The sequence below is a fragment of the Macrobrachium rosenbergii genome, chromosome 28 (genome assembly GCF_040412425.1).
Source record: "Macrobrachium rosenbergii isolate ZJJX-2024 chromosome 28, ASM4041242v1, whole genome shotgun sequence".
NCBI classification, from domain to species: domain Eukaryota; kingdom Metazoa; phylum Arthropoda; class Malacostraca; order Decapoda; family Palaemonidae; genus Macrobrachium; species Macrobrachium rosenbergii.
Genome location: NC_089768.1, coordinates 16,497,501 through 16,515,814, shown reverse-complemented (window position 1 = coordinate 16,515,814; position 18,314 = coordinate 16,497,501). Strand labels below are relative to the sequence as shown.

The 18,314-nt window shown below is 36.8% G+C and overlaps 1 protein-coding gene across 1 annotated transcript in view; it reads left to right on the top strand.

Moving 5' to 3' along the window:
• The first annotated feature begins 5,911 nt into the window (after positions 1-5,911).
• Positions 5,912-18,314, top strand: part of LOC136854077 (uncharacterized) — a 366,784-nt gene continuing 354,381 nt past the window's right edge. The window contains exons 1-2 of the mRNA XM_067130212.1: positions 5,912-6,004; positions 6,741-7,057. The gene's annotated coding sequence lies outside the window, so the exon portion shown is untranslated. The remainder of the gene's footprint in view (positions 6,005-6,740; positions 7,058-18,314) is intronic.

Below are 18,314 nucleotides of genomic sequence, written 5' to 3'. Positions count from 1 at the left end.
GTGGTTTCATAATACTATGAAAGAGGAAGCCAAAATAAAAGCGATTCTACGTTTTGCCAAAATCAAACAGGCAGAAATGGCGGCAACGGAACGGGGAGAGAGAGAGAGAGAGAGAGAGAGAGAGAGAGAGAGAGAGAGAGAGAGAGAGAGAGGGGGGGGGTTGCACAAAATAAAAAAAAAGAAGAGAATTCAGAAGTTATGAGCGAAAGGGGGGAAAAAAGAACCAAGGGTCTCCCAGATGAAGCTCATATGGAGGGGGAATGAGAGGGTAAGGAGCTCAAGCTCCACCAGTGACGTCGTTTTTAAAGCGGAGTGGGCTCCTTCTCTTCTTCCTCCTCCTCCTCCTGCATTATTCTTCTCTGGCGACTTCCTTCTATTCTTACTATGACCTCCCTGTTCCTTCCCTTCGGCCACTGGTTTTAGTCGGAAGAAAGACAGTGAGGTCACCTTTTCGAAAAGGAAATTCATTAATTTTTTCTGAAGCCTGAAACAGATTTATTATCAATCCTGAGAGTACAGCAGTTGTATCACTCAAAAATGGAGGTACTTACTTTTAACAAGGCCTTGACAAGGGAGAAATATGGCACCTATCAAAAATGGGACAGTACGTACCAGGCCTACTGAATCAGTCTTCATTAAGAACAACGTTTTTCTTGGGAAGGAAAAACCCTCTGTACGTCTGCAATTTAGGCTTACCCCAGCACACACCCGACCGGTGTCCTCAAAAAAAAAAAAAAAAAAAAAAAAACACACACACACACACACAGAGGCCAATAAATATCATACTTCACTGTACAGAACGTATTTCCTTAAAATTGACCATACTGAGGCAGGCGAATGCACCAAGCAGGTCTCACAATATATAATATATATATATATATATATATATATATATATATATATATATATATATATATATATATATATATAATACATATATATTATTATATAATAAATACATAATATAAATACATAATATATATACATATATAATATATATATATATATATATATATATATATATATATATATATATATATATATATATATATATATGGAAAGAGCTCATAAAAGTTATGAGTAAAATTGGATATATGCATGAGAAAGTAACAATAAACCAAATAAAACAATCATCTCCTAAATAAGCAGATAAGTACGATAATGAAGGCGCAAATAAACGGGCAGAAGACAAAGAGTGAAAAGTAAACGAAAGATAAATGGGAATAATTGTACCCTCAACAAAGGGAACGTCATATCACATTTAAGACTGTAAAAGGCCACGGCACAGACTTTATGGCTCAGTCCAAAGTTTTAGAAAAAAGGTCACTATCCAGTATCGGAGACAACATGTCCCACAGAAGACACAGCTCCCAAAATTGGCGTGAAGATGCCTCCACTTAATTATCAAAAGTAAGGAAGCAAAGACAAGTGACACCAATTGCTGAAGGATTCAATACGCGCAAGACCGAGTCGTGAAGATTATTAGCATATTCACGTAGACACTGTCTTGTAATAACTACATCTGAAATAAGATGACACCTAAATGTGAGTACTTTCCTAGCTGACTGAATTGAATTTGAATATAGAATTTAGGACAAAGGCCAAGCACTGGGACCTATGAGGTCATTCAGCGCTGAAATGGAAATTGACAGTAAAAGGTTTGAAAGGTATAACAGGAGGAAAACCTCCCAGTTACACTATGAATCAATTATTAGGAGAGGGTGGAAAGTAAGATGGAAGAAAGAGAATATGAAAGGAGGTACAGTAAAAGAAACGAAAGGGGTTGCAGCTAGGGGCTGAGGTCACGCTGAAAAGAATCTTAAGCAATGCCAACAGTGCACCGCACGAGGTGCACTGACGGCACTGCCCCGCTACGGGCGCTTTCCCTCTAAGCAGTCTTGTGGAAAATAATTGTGCGATACTAAAGACTGTATTGTTTTATATCAATCATTTTAATATTCTTTTAATATTTTTTATCTATTTATATATCTATTAACATATTTTTTTTTCTTTTTTGATAGGTGGTATCTCTTTCTGTATTTCCCTTTACTTCCTCTTATTTCTTCCTAATGAACACCACATTCTTTGGAAGCTTCAATTTCAAGTCAATGGACCCCGTGGGCTTGTTCCATATGAATAGGTTTCAGCTACTGAATAATAATAATAATAATAATAATAATAATAATAATAATAATAATAATAATAATAATAATAATAATAAGTAACGATGAATAAAATCTTACAACCCGACACATCGATAAACCAGTCACATGAAAATAACTGTTTTCGAAGATGCTTCTAATTTTCACAATTTTTTAAACTGAAGAATACAGTTGTACTCACGTACAGACATATGCTCATTTCTGGACCTTTCCGTCTTAAAGAGAATATTTGTCTACAAACCATACAATTATTGAATTAATAAACCTTACAAAATTAAAAGTATCCACAAACACACTACCTTTAACAAATAATCCTGAATCGAAGAATTACTGTGATAAGACTGCAAGCTTCCATAAATGATTAACTCCCGGCTAAAATAATTACAGGCACGCATTCAAGCATACACACAAAAAGACACAGCAAAGACACTCCCTCTAAACGCCAGATTTCTGAAATAAGAAAACTACAAAGTTTCCCTCTCAGCACATTGCGAAATCATCCGGTCTTTTAAGAAAATCGTTCCGTTGACGACTCACTGTACTTTACAAGGTTATCCAAACATGATAACAATATACGTACACTGGCACGTAAGCACACCTGCACACAATCAGTGCGCATTTAGCCTTGACTGAAGTTTTTGTATAACTTTGTTCAATTATTTTGTTGGGGAGCATGTTACTGTTCTCGCGTGCTCCAGAAATTCGTTAAGAAGTTACTCGAGAATAAGAATGAACTCCGCTAACAGTCACAAACTATGTCACTCATTTATGAAGAATGCAATTACGCTCGCAGGTCTCCAAGTCACTGAACTACTCACTCACAGGAAATTGATTTTATTTAGAGATAGCCTTTTTCCCAAGTTATTTTGCCATGAAGAAGAGATTGCGCATGCATTTTACTTTCTTGTCGAATTTTAAAGAAAATTCTTATTTTCCTTAAGAAAATTATTCTTAAACATACGCAAAATTCTAATTGATTTAACCATATATAATTGCGCTCGCACAGATAATTCTAAAAAAATTTCTTTTCGCGAAAATATTAGTAGTTTAATGGCAAAATTTCCATAATTTGACCCTTTAAAAGAAATTAATCATTATACCACGCAAGGAAGGAAGGAATATACAATTTAAACTATAGGCCAAGCGCTGGGACATATGAGGTTATTCAGCGCTGAAACGGAAATTGACAGTAGAAATGTTTGAAAGGTGTAACAGCAGAAAAACCTCGCAGTTGCACTATATGAAACAATTGTTGGAAGAAGGTGGATAGCAAGATGGAAAAAAGTGATTATGAATGGAGGTGCAGTAAAAAGGAATGAAAGGGGTTGCAGGTAGTGGCCGAAGAGACGCTTCAAAGAACCTCAAGTAACGCCTACAGTGCAACGAGTGAGATGCACTGACGGCACTACCACGTAAGCACTTCCCCAGTTTCTTCCTGAAGAAAATATTTATACAGACAAACACAAGACCTTACTAAACTGCTCAGTCCTGAAGTGACTTTTATCAACCCAAGTCGTGTCATATGGTAGGATAAAAAGAAATACAATGAATTAGCTACATACCCCAACATGTACATATCGTATTTGTGTGTGTGTGTGTGTGTGTGTGTGTGTGTGTGTGTGTGTGTGTGTGTGTGTGTGTGTTAAGTCCGGGCATCTTCTAGCGTAATATTCATTTCTTCACTTCTATACTTGAATGAAAACTCCCGTCATCCCCCATAAACAAGAACCAAGAGAAAATGAAAATTTTTCGTCTGAAAATCAATGGAAGCAGCAAACAAATGAATGACTGGGTCACAGCGCATCACAGTCGAGACAGGGGACCGAGAGGGTTCGTGACAGTCAAATACGACATTCTGGGCCCGTAGACTTTCCCCTTCGTATGCCTCGTCATCCCACGGAACCTCTGCTATACCGTATACCTGCGGTCCCCACTTGAGAAAAAATTATACGCCATTATCCATAATTCGGTTGTTCTGTACCACGGGAATAAGACATAATACATTGCATTAGAGTGTCTATAAGGCTGAATGTCTTGAATGTTGTATGTATTTCTCAAAGATACGGTAATTTGAAAGGGGAGGGGGGGGATTATTTATCCACTACGGGAGAAAATAATGTAAACATCGTCATGCCATTACTGATGACAATCACGCTGCCTGCTAGGAACTTCTTGAAAAAGGACCTTAGCAAGATATGCAGGTGGATTTAGCGCGCCAGTAAATCTTGGCAGTTGGAATGACGAGGCGCCAGGTTTGGGTAAGTCTTGGCGGCTGTGCCCTTACTAGTAAAGCAGATTATATGCCTCTTCGGGGGTAAAGGGACTTTGCCCATTTCCATCCTCAAGAGGCCGAAACCAGAAGAAAGATTTACGCTTGATATCTGAGGAACCTTCACCAAGAATAATGGCTTCTGGTGGGGAGGAAATGCGTCTAGGTGGTTTAAAAGACTTAATTAACGATTTCGAAAAATAAGATGAGGGGAATATAATTTTATCTGAGCCATTCCCGAAAGCTACGCGACCAGGACAGGCCAAATTTCCAAGTTAGTTTTGTTTTGTTCAGCTTGGAAATTGCCGTGAACGATAAAACGAAGGTTTTCTTAGAGAGGAGAGAGAGAATTTTCCATTGCAAATGACAGTCGCTGAAGTGGAAAATAATATCGTTTAAAGGAGAAAAAAAAAAAAAAAAAAACTTCAGGCAGCCGAAATTAAGTCTTTTCCTTCTCTTGCTAAAAGATTATAAATGCTAAAAGTCACAGACTGGTATATCAAAAAAGAGCAGAGGAGGTCGACTGAACCTTACACGCATAAACGGAACGTGGCTGCGCCTACTATATGTGTTATAGCGAGCGAGGCTCTTTATTGAATTATCCAAACGTAGTCCAAACTCTCCGAGGTGAAGAACACCTGAGAGAGAGAGAGAGAGAGAGAGAGAGAGAGAGAGAGAGAGAGAGAGAATCTGTTCTGTACGTTAGCATACGTGTTCCTTTGATAGGTTATTGTGATAAAGAGTTGGCTGGTACGTACAAGTGAGAACGGAAAATTAAATGGCAGATACGACCGCAAGTTGCCAACTGAAGATAATTATATAAAGTGCTATTAAAATGGTACGTTGTCTTGAATAAGTCGCGTGTTTTAGTGAAGTGAATCATCTACCCCGCCCCCTACCCCACATCTCCCTCCTCCCTCTCTCTCTCTCTCTCTCTCTCTCTCTCTCTCTCTCTCTCTCTCTCTCTGATCGTTACAAGAAATTAAGCTTTTAACGCTCATATGCTTCCCATTCTCTACCGCAGATTTACATTTTTCTTTTCTTTAAAAAAACAGTTAAAAAAAAGAACTCTTTTCCGGTAACCTCCCATCCCAAACTTTGCAGCAGTGAGCGCAAGACCCGTCAACTTTTTGCATAATGTATTCTTCTCGACGTATTTTACAGTCTCATTGGCTGTAGGATGGCCAGCCATTGTGATTCATCGCCAAAGTTGTTGTTTATTTTTTTTTTCTTTCTCCCTCTCTTTCCTTCGGATATGAATTACCTCAGGTGAGTACATGTCGATAATGGAAAGGAGAGGCAGTGCGGAATACTTGTGTGTGCTAAGAAGTATGTTGCTATGTGTGTGTGTATGTGCGGTTTGTGTGTATGGGAGAAGAGGGACCAGTGTAGGGGTGGCCTAGGGGTTACTGGAGTAGGCGCAGAAAATACTGCTCTCTCTCTCTCTCTCTCTCTCTCTCACCACACCACACACCGACCAAGCAGCACCACTAGTACCAGGCCGCCAGTAGTGACGGGGCCAGAGCGGGACGCACACTATCTGCAATTCCACCCCGCTACCGCCACTTACTAGGTACTACGACAGGCACATTGCTATTGTACATCGTCACACACACTCACTTAATGTACATATTTTACTCAGCCCTTGGGAATGACAGTCCTCGGGGACATTGCTCTTTCGGATTTAATAATGTGAAACAAACGATACACTTCTCGACGAAACGTTAGTGATGTAAACAACGTGACTGAGTGAGAGAAAGAGGAAGAGAGAGAGAGAGAGAGTGTGTGTGTGTGTGTGTATGTGTGTGTGAGAGAGAGCCTGCAAGAATGCACTCGGCAGAATGCATACACTGGTTTCATTGATAACTCTGATTCTCGCACACATACTTTACAACTGCCCTCGTACTACTACTGGCCCTAGACTTATGTCTATGTAGGCCTATACATGCTTTGAGAGGATCGCTTTTTTTTTCTTTCTTTATTCAGTTTCTCAACATTCATTAAAAAAATGACGACAAGAGTTTATTTACATCCTGTTAATCTTTCCTTTCACCCATTTTTTGCCATATCCCCAGTTAGGGGGAAGGTTTTCACACACAACCTATATAGATTCATCACTCACTTCAGTTACGAAGACTTCATAGGACAACCACACTCCGATCGCCTGGGAAAGTTTTCGTTGAATACAAGTGCATCAGACAGTGCTTATTTACGAAAGAGAGGAAATTCATATAAAAAAACCCTGTGAAAGAAAATATGTCCACGCGTGTTTGTCATGTTCTTTTTTTTTATTCCCTCCCTCTTTTCAGGTTGTGGTGGTGAATGGTAAAGACATGAAATAACAGGGACGGTAAAGTGCGTAATCATGATAATAATCTTATAATATTTATTAATTAGTGAATTTATGTTACGAGTTTTAGGAATTCTAACTGTGTGATATTTTAGTGACTTATTTGGCGGGATCAAAGAGAAGGCAAAGAAGAAGAAGACGTTTGTTGACACCTCCTGCCTCTCTCTCCTCGAAGTGATAGAAAGCAGAGGAAGAGGAGGCAGCCAATGATGTGACTACGACGACATAAGAGAAAGAAGCAAAGCTGGAGGAGGTCTGTCAGTCCATTTGTTTGAGGTAAGTTTCCTTTTTTTCATTTTGTCTCATTTTTTTTTCTATCATTCAGAATTCTCGGCTTTTTATCGTTACGCATCAACTATCTAAATTCGATGTTATTTTTTTTTTTTTTAGACCATCCAGCTAAAACTGGTCCTGAGCCAAAGTTTAGGCCTATGGTTTTTCCACCGAGAGAATTTTTTTCCTAAAATTGACTTTTTTCATGTTACTTTAGTTGTGAAAAGTATCCATAAACATAACTTTTGAATCATGAAAACGGTGAGGATAATTTCTCTTATAGAAATAACATAGGCCTATATTAAGACCTTTCTTTGGATGAATGTATTTCAACCCGTTGTAATTAACCGAAAACCTATTAAAACTATTCCTCTCTCTCTCTCTCTCTCTCTCTCTCTTATTTTGTTCATTCCAGCTTTTGAGACGGTATCAACAATAAATTCCTTGGAGCATAGCATAATCTGTCTCCTTTCTAGTCAGTTCTCTTTTCAATAGAATGTAGTACATTCTTCCTGTGTAATTGCAGTTCGCCGGTAGTTATCTATAGGTCATCATATAGACATTTGTGTGTATATACATATATGTATGTGTGTGTGTGAGTATACGTATATATATCAATTAGCAAATTTTATTGATGTGTGGTGGCTCAAATGACAAGAACCACTGTTGCTCCCACGGTTAGAACTTAACTGCTAAAATAAGAATAAGCCACTTGTCGACACACTCATATATATATATCTACACACATTATATATATATATATATATATATATATATATATATATATATATATATATATATATATATATATTATACACATAACATAACCAACTGTAATTTGCATGCACACCCAAAGTATACATAAGCGCAAAAATGTTCTATCAGGTGCGATACTCTCCAGCTTTTATATTATTATTATTATTATTATTATTATTATTATTATTATTATTATTATTATTATTATTCCATATCCTTACTGGACTTACCGTAGTTCATGTCTCGAGAAATGTTTTATTCTATTGTAAATAGTTCCGAATTTTCAAGAAACAAGTTTTACTAAAGGGGAATAGTTGGTCGGATTAGTTTTGCGTTTACTTTACCCACTGACAAAATAATTATTTTGTCTGATGTTGCTGATTTTGCAACTCTGTTTATAACATGATGATGTGTGATATATCCATATAAATACATATATACATAATATATATGTGTATAATATACATATATGTATGTGTGTATGTGTTTGTATATATAATTTTTCACCTCTATTTACTTCGTGATGAAAATCCACTGAACGACGAAGTTATGGTTCTACTAAAGACAAAGCTAGGACAAATCCCTTTTGAAAAGCTGACGTAACATTGTATTATCTATAGCATTCAACAACTTTACAATTCATTTCAGCGATGTGATTAGATATCGTTACTTCCTGATTAGATTTTTTTTTTCTGAAGTTTTCTTGGCGGGGCTTCTTCCCCGCCAGACCCTCGATAGGCCTAAACATCGCCAGGGATTTCAGGAAAGAAAGAGCGTGGATCTTGTTGCTGGAATTAGTATCTTGGAGCCTGCTAATTCAATATAGTTTCCAGCGCACTCAATAACACTTTTTTTTTCCTCCGAATTATTTCCCTTTCATCTCCGTCGATGTCCTTTGCACGCCGCCTCTCTCTCTCTCTCTCTCTCTCTCTCTCTCTCTCTCTCTCTCTCTCTCTCTCTCTCTCAACTTCGAGCTATCTCTCTTTCGAACTCGACGCCAGGTTAAGCACATGATGCCATAATAAATCACCGTTTTCCTTTTCCTATTCATGTGCACTTGCTCTACCGCTGTTTTTTACATCTGTTTCTCTTTCTCGTTTTGTAATTTTTTCTGTCCTCTCGTGTCGGGCGCCTGCGCTCTTTTAGTTCGGCAGAGGATTTTTTGTGGGTCAACTTAGAGAGGAGGGGGAAAGCTTGTGAGGGAGTGAGTGGCCGCTAGGCCAATTTTTTTTTTCTTCTTCTTTTCTTCGTCTCAACTTTCTTATTTTCTTCTTGTTCGCCTTCTTGAATTTCAGCCATTCTGTATTTTTCTGCATTTGTTTTCGGTTTTCGATTCTGAACGTCGCGTTGCCTCATGTTGTGAACTGGGTGGGACGGCAGGCCTATGAGAGAAGTCTCGTCCATATTTCTTTTTCCGAATTTTCACTGATAGGCCTACCTTCCTCCTCCCCCTCCCCCTCTTGCCTTTAAAGCGGCGTGGGTCAGGAATGGGCGAAGTGAACTGCCTTCTCGACGTTCCCTTAAAGAAAAAAAGAAAAAAAATATGATTGATCATAGCCAAAAGTTACGCCTACTTATTTTTTGTTCGCATTAGCAGCTCTTCCTGGGGAGGCCTACATAGGACCGCAGAGAAGTTTCGGGGTTTTACAGAGGACCACGAAGAGAGAGAGAGAGAGAGAGAGAGAGAGAGAGAGAGAGAGAGAGAGAGAGAGAGACCTATGCTATCAATCGGCCTAAAACGAAAACGGAAAAGAGGCAAAGTTGACATCATCGTGCGTGCCTCGTAGGCCTCTTTCTGTCGGAAGCAGCCAAACCCGCCTGATTCTGATTAGCCGAGACCCTTAAACATGTGATTGTGATTAACAAAAGAAGAGAAAAAAAAGTTTTTTTCTTCTCTCCCTCTCTCTCTCAAGAACGTAAGGTCAGGGGTATAGAATTTTCATGTTAAAATGAAAGAAGTTGCGTTTCTCTTATTCTTCCTCCCCTTTTTTATACCAACAACATTTTTTTAAAGGATATTCTTTATCCACCCCGTTTTGTGTGAAGTGAGTGGAGTGTGAAGCAGGGGATGGGGGGTCTTGGGAAGGGGTTGGGGTGGGGGACAAAGTCAAGTGTAGGTTAGATTACATTCCTACAACACGTATACCATACCTCCAAGACCAGGATACCTTGAATTTAGACTATTTGAAGTGCCGCCGCCTCTCCTAAGCTGCTTTCGTTTCCTTTCACTTAGAAACTACGTAGGTGTGTGTGTGTGTGTGTTTGAAAGTCTGTTCCTTATTACACAGGATCAGAAGTTTTCTTATTTTTCCTTGTCACGTGATCATCTTCCTATTTCCTTGGGCCTACATTTGTCACGGCCTAGCCATGTTGATATGGGACCCGTCATTCCATTCCGGGTGTTACGCTGTTTTTTGTTTTGTTTTCAGAGGCCGCTCCAAACGCACACTGACAAACTTTTTGGAGGAAAGGAAAATAAATGAGTTAGATCTTCTTAGTACAGAAGTAAATGACAGCCATCTCTCTTCTTCGCTTAGAAGAGAAAGCCATCAGAGTTAGGAATTCTTTGTTATTTATATTTTCCGCCTCATGACGGTCCCGACAAAAGGAGCTTTTCCAGTTTGCTATTTGATCCTTGGTTTCCTTATTTTATGGAGTTATGTCATCAAGTCATTGAAACTATATGGTCTATTTAGTGAGGCTTAGCAGGTAAGTAAATTTCATGATGTAAAATTTCTTTCAATAGCGCTTGCCCCGCTTCTAAGCAAGCAAAATTGAGCTTGTTTGCTCATTAAAAAATTCATTTACACTTTCAATGTTTAGCGATGGATTTTGTGTTAATTGCATGTATATGATGTCTCGTCCGTGTAAGCTTGTATATACGCATACGCACACAAATAGACGCATATATATATGTATATGTATATGTATATATATATATATATATATATATATATATATATATATATATATATATATATATATATATATATATGTGTGTGTGTGTGTGTTTGTGTCTTTGGCTATCTTATATATAAAATGCTAATTAGTTAATATTTCTAATACTAAATACAATAATACGAAAATTAAGCTTAAATTCCCCATTAGCATTTGCAGACATTTAGAATTCACCGAGACATTGATCACTTTACTTCCTGCACGCTCCGTTGTTGTCAAATCCCTTATAATTACCCGTCTTGTATTTCTGTGTTTAGACATTCGCCTTATTTTCTGTATATCGGGAGATTTCTCTCTCTCTCTCTCTTTCTCCTCGAGGTGCATGCATGTGGTAGCGCGCTCACCCCACAAGCGAGTAGACCAGAGTTCGATCCCCGAAAACGGTGAGGAAACGACGGCGCGAGGACAGTTCCTTAAAAAAATCCATTTGTTGTCTTACGCAGCCGATTACGTATCTGGCTGTTAGTCGAGTGCTGTGGGACACAGCTGGCAGGGGGGGGGGAAGAGAAATATTTAACAGTTATGGGTGATTAGTATTCCATCAGAATGTATTCCGTAATATCACGATTGAAAACGGGAGAGCCTTAACAAGGGAATGCTCACCCCGACCAATCATCAGATATTCTCTCCTTCTCCTCTCTCATTCTTTCTTGATTACCGTCTTCGCCTCTCTGAGTGGAAGGCCAATCCAGCTAGCTGCCTCCCCCGCCGGAGTGCCGCTAGGGGCCCCGCCGTCAGGATTTAGAGGAGTGCCAGTTGATCGCATGCATCCCTCTTGTAGGGCCTTGTTTTATGGCGGAGATATCGGATATTAAAAGGACATTATGTGCCATGAGTAGCGGCCAGCGGACGCATTATCCCCACATGTTTCGGATAACCGAGACGGCGATTATAAAACACGGGAGCCAGAAATGTGAGAATTATTAAAATGACGCGCAGGTCCGCCGATATATCACCGAGGGAGAGGGCATTTGCCACTCCTGATGAGAACCCCCTTCTCATCCTTTCCTTCTTTCCACTTTTCTCTTTTATCCACTTTGCTTTGATTCGTTTCTTTCTTCATCTTGCTCATTCTTCCTATCCACAATCATGCGCCGAATTGATTCCTGCGTGAAAGCATTTCATTTTTACATTTATTCATTCCTGTCCGTGCTTTCCTTGTCTTTTTTTTAGCACGTTATGCGCTGAATCACACGCACACACTTATCTTAGTTATCATGTATGCATGTACCCATTTTTATTCATGTTTTTCCTTTATCCTCCTTTTTTTTTTTATTCTATGAGCAGTATGGTAATGACTGACCCGTCAATGGGAAGCGTGTTTTTGCTCGACAGGACTGTCAACAATACTTTGTGCAACCGTAATTTTCCTTAGTAACATGTCATTTCGCTTATTCTCTCTATGCGTCATTCATGCAGTGACGACGGACGGTGAGGGTAAACAAGGACACATTCATTCATATAAATTATATATATATATATATATATATATATATATATATATATATATATATATATATATATATATATAAAATGTTGAAACCTCCCCTTCCTTTGTTACTGATATAAATATGTATATATAAAATGCATATACAAATACATATATACTGTATATATATATGTATACACACACATATATATACATATATATCAGTAACAAAGGAAGAGAAGGCTTCAACAAATAACGAAAGAAGGACCCCGATAAAAAATAAGGATGATAGCAACAGCACTTGCAGCGAGGAAAAATACCAGAGAGGCTTTTCAAATAACAGCAACGCAGGATAAGAAATAAGACACGTTTGTGTCTGTGTGTGTCTCCAAAAACATGAAAGTCGGAGGCTGCGCGCAGCTCTTTAGAATCATCTGTGCAAAACTTCTCAGGATAAGCACTTTTAACAGCTTCTCCGATCCAGTGTCTATTTTGAAACGCATTGAGTGATTGAATTTCTCCTCGCTGATGAATGCCGGCAAAGCTATTTCTGCGAGATCTGAATTCGACTTATCCAGTTTCGACGAAGTGAGAGTCTTCCATCGCTAAAATCGTTGGTAGTGGTAAGATCTCGTTTATTCATCGGAGATTATATATATATATATATATATATATATATATATATATATATATATATATATACATATATTATGTATAATATATATACATATATTATGTATAATATATATTACATATATACATAAACACATGCATACATGCACACACATATATATATATATATATATATATATATATATATATATATATATATATATATATATATATATATATATATATATATATATATATATATATATATATATATATATGTATATATGTATAAACATATATATACATGAATATATACATATACATATACGTATATATTCATTTATATCTGTGGGTTCGTGCATGAAATGTAGTACTATAGGTTTCGATTACTGACTTTCCAAATCTCTGATTTTCTGCTCTTGACCACCGCCGATTCGTTACCTCCCTCGAAACGCCACGTAAAATTCCACTAGAGTACCTCTGAGTGTTCCCTTGCAAACTACTTCTGTTAGAGATCTGACATTAGCAAAAACAAACCTGACTTAATTGTTTGTTGGTACCTCTCCATGAAGGCTCAACTGTTCACGCCAACGTAATATGGAAAACATAATGCGAAATCTTCGTCGGAAAGAGCCGAGTTGCATGGGAAATGTTCAGCGTGAGTGAAATATGTAATAAGAGTTATGAGATTTTTATGACAACTTTGACATTCAGTTAAGGAGATAAGTCGATTAATTGTTTGACTGATACCGTAACATGGCGACTCGGCATCGACGCCAAAAAAAAAAAAAAAAATATTGCAAAAATGGCCTATTTATTACATAGATAGACACAGATATATAGATAGATAGATAGATAGACAGATAGACAAACAGACATATAGATAGGTAGACAGGATAGATAGACAGACATTAAATCTGACCAAAAATTCTACTCTCACATCATTCAGAAAAGTGACAAATTCATCAGCAGCGGCAAACTTGAAGAAATATTACACCCAGTGACGTTAAAATAAAATAACATCGGTCTGTGAATTTAATGATTCACACAAGTATCGCCCCTGTATTCCACGAATGTAGCCCCGGTAACGACCACTACGTACAAATGCGTTAATTATCATTCTCATCTATGAAATTTATGATTAATAATAATGGAAGTTGTAGGTTATAGCGCATGATGAACATGTGTAGATTACAGACTTACTGACTATCGCATCTGTTAAAATATCAATGATAGGTTAACGTAGTCTTTCTGTTTGCGGAATATTAATTATTACAGCAAGCGCGTAATTTTGTTGGGCATTGTCATCTTATTACTGTTACAATTTCATAACACTAATTATATTAAATTTCATAGATGAAAACCAATATTAAGAAACTTACAGATACCTATCATATAAGTTTTAATGATGATCAGTTGAAAAAAAAGTTTTTTTTTTTTTTTTTTTTTTTTTAAATTCTCATTTTTGTCTCTTTCATTCTCCTCCGCTTTTCATTCATGCCAATTCTCCACATCCCTTCTTCTCGTCGGCTCGCAGTCACAGACAAAATAAAGCAATCACCACGAAAGGCAAATTCAAATACAAGCACGCCGCTGGTTTCTGGGTCAGCGCTTATTGCTAACCCAAGCATCGGGCCAAACACCTTTAAAAGCACAGCTGAGCGCCGCCTGCTTGCAACAACTATGCAAATAAAGTCCCCCAAGTTTTCACAAAGTTTTCCGACTTTGCTGACGTCATAAACCGAATTCCTTCTTCTTCTCTTCTCGTCTAGAATTCGGATTTTAAATACGAGATTGTTGGTGCGCTTGTGTGAATCTATATCTGTCTATCTATATATATATATATATATATATATATATATATATATATATATACATATATATATATATATTTATATATATATATATATACTGTATATACAGCATATATAAACCGAGTTCCCCCTTCTCTTCTTGTCTAGAATTCGGTTTTTAAATATGAGAATGTTGGCGCTTGTGTGAATCTATATATATATATATATATATATATATATATATATATATATATATATATATATATATATATATATATATATGTATCCCCGTAGAGTATTTTCGGAATGAGGTCGCTAGCCCCAGACCCTACCCAAATGATGTCCAAGGAGATAGCGTGTCGACAGCGACCGGCTTACTTTTGATGGTCACCCATTCAGGTACTTGACCAGACAACATTACCCAATTTAGTTGCTCGAAAGACTTGACCGAGAGACCCGCAGTACAGCCAACGCATTACCGCCATTGGCTACGAGAGGTTAAAAAAATCATTTTCATGTTTCACCAAAATGAAAAAATGCGATATAATTGCGCATCAGCAACAGGGACCATTTTAAAAGATTACATTATTTAAGTTTAAATCGCTACTAAAACGGACAATTTAAAGTCTCTTCATCCCTCGGTTTTGTGACGCTAGATAACAATGAATGAAACAATCATTCCACCAATGAAATTCTAGTGGAAGTTTTTTTGCCCCTCTCTTTATCTCTCTTTTTTTTTTTTTTTTTTTTGCAGATGATTACTATCCAACCTTTAAACTGAATTGTCAGCAATCTTATTTGGCCGCTGAAAGAGTACCAACCGCTCTTGTTTGAACGTTCGCTCTGATTGGCGAATACATAAAACTTTGGACGCAATTCGTTATCAATCAGCGGCAAAGGGAGACAAAAAAAAAAAAAAAGCAAATCCAATCAAACGAGGAGTGACTGACTCACCCTGTCTTGGCTCCCAGTTGCTTAGAGAGAGAGAGAGAGAGAGAGAGAGAGAGAGAGAGAGAGAGAGAGAGAGAGAGACTGTTTCCTGAGCTAAAATTGGTTGTGCTAATTCAAACGCTATAATCATTTGATATTATTCTCATTTGGTTAATCTTTCAGTTTGTTTTTCGGAGGGGGGAGGGAGGGGCATCAGTAAGTGGAAATATGTACATGCGTTCTTTTTTAAATTCCTGAGCTGTTTTAGCCAAAATAATGTCCTGAATAATAAGTTTTTCAATTTACCAAATAAATATTTATTATATGCCAATAATAATAATAATAATAATAATAATAATAATAATAATAATAATAATAATAATAATAATAATATCTCCTTCATGAATATTCAATTAATTTTTCTACATAAACATTTTTATTCTGAGATCGCCAGTGAACCAGACTTTTCAGCTTTCGATATTTATGGTTTTCTCACTTTGACGTCAATTAGATGAACATGAAAAGAATGATTGTTTTTTTCCATCACTGTTAAGCCGTTTTCCTTAACGGAAAATGGCTTCAGAGATAAAATACAACTAAGAATGCTGACAAGGTATTTATTTTCATGAACCTACCAAGTTTTAACTTACTCAGACAGAAGTGACTGGGTAACTCGAATCCTATAAAGATAAGGGAAAACTTCACTTAATTCGTTGTCGGCAAACATGACCTCGGGTTCCCTCTAATACCTGCCTCGGATGCACTAGCGGATCCGGGAGGGGGGTGCCATCTGGACACGTGCCCCCCATGAAAAATAATGACAAAATAATAACATTGAAGATTTAGATAATAACATAAGTGAGAAATATAGAAATGGGAAAAAATAAAAATCTATTATAGAAAATATATATATATATATATATATATATATATATATATATATATATATATATATATATATATATATATATATATATATATATATAAATTTATGTATGTGTGTGTATGTAAAATATGAAAATTGGTGGCCCCCATGAAATTTTTCTGGATCCGGTAGTGCTCGGATGTGTGGCAATGCCGTCTCAGAGATTGTCAATCAAGAGCTGGCGCGTGAGATCATTTATCCTAAGGACTAAACTTATTCGCTTTTAGCATTACTGACTGAACGGATTATTTCTTGATTTAATTGATTTAGCGTACATGCGCTAGAGTTGGAGTTTTGAGCGTATACATTCTTTGCACAACTGATTCAGCGTATTCTTTCTAAGACGTCATAAGTATAATTAAATGAGCGTAAACTTTACTAGTGTAACTAAACGAGTGTTCGTGTTCTAAGACCGGCTGATGGAGCGAACATAATCTAGGAATGGCTTGTTGAGTGTTTGCTGTCTATAAGGACACTCGATTTGGAGTGCGCATTCAAAGTATAATTGATTGTGAGCATATTAAGTATAGGTGACTGAGAGTAGGAATTCAAACAATGATTGACTGGAGTCTGATTCTAATAAAATCTATTGGTTTATCGTAAACCATCTCTACGAACTAGTCTTCGTTTAAACAAAACTGATATCGACAGAACAATTACTGCGCCATTGCTTTCTGGTCTATCTCAGTGTGTGTTTGAGTAGATCGTTTTCATAAGAATATTCATCAAAGGGAAAACACTGATTTTCCAATGTAATCCTTATTACCCAGTCATTATCACTTTCACCAGAATTTGATGAAACAACATATATAAAAATTGTCTTTTATCGTTATCTGACGTCAATACAACCATAAATTGTCATTTAAGTGGCAAAAACTGTCTATTTTTTCTCTTTTCTTTATTTTTTTTTTAATGAACCAGTCAGTTATCGACGAACCATATCGTACCCAAAATAACCACAGTACTTTGGAATAATGAAGTATTATGGCGTAAGTTTACATGCGCTCATTGAAAGAAAATCTAGTGTTATCGATAGGGTGACGTTTTACTCCGTTTTGTTTAACAGCGGAGAAAATAAGTATAACGCTGCATTTCGAGGATCATTCGTAGATAGTGACCCCCAAGGGTTTTCGGGGGTCGTTATCTAGGAATAACAATATCTTGGGGTTCATTATCTTTACGATATTTACAGTCTTTTGTTTATGTTTTTACGGCAATCCCCAACGGGCTTGTATTAAGCACGCCGCAAAGGTGGATAAATACCGAGTTAAAACCCGTGGGGGGAGAGGGGGCGGGTTCACTATCTAGGAAAGATCCCATTTCGAGTAACATTTTTTACCTGTCATGAAAGCGGTGACTGTCATTGCCGTCGTGCATTGGGGGAGGGGGCACTGAGCAAAATTTGAAGGGAGCTCAGGTTTGATTGACAAAAATGTCACAATCATCACTTCATGACGTTTATGTGTCGAAGATTAACCTGGCCTTATACCAACACGGGATCTCACTACCTCACGACGATTGAAACGACATTTTATTGTGTATTTCAAACACATACTTTGGAAAGAGTTTAAAAGACGTGTGTATATATATATATATATATATATATATATATATATATATATATATATATATATATATATATATATATATATATATATATATATATATATATATATATATATATATATATATATATATATATATATATATATATATATATATATATATATATATATATATATATACATATATATATTATTAGACATTATTATTATTATTATTATTATTATTATTATTATTATTATTATTATTATTATTATTATTGAAAACGTTGCAAGAGCTCACCAACTCTCGGAA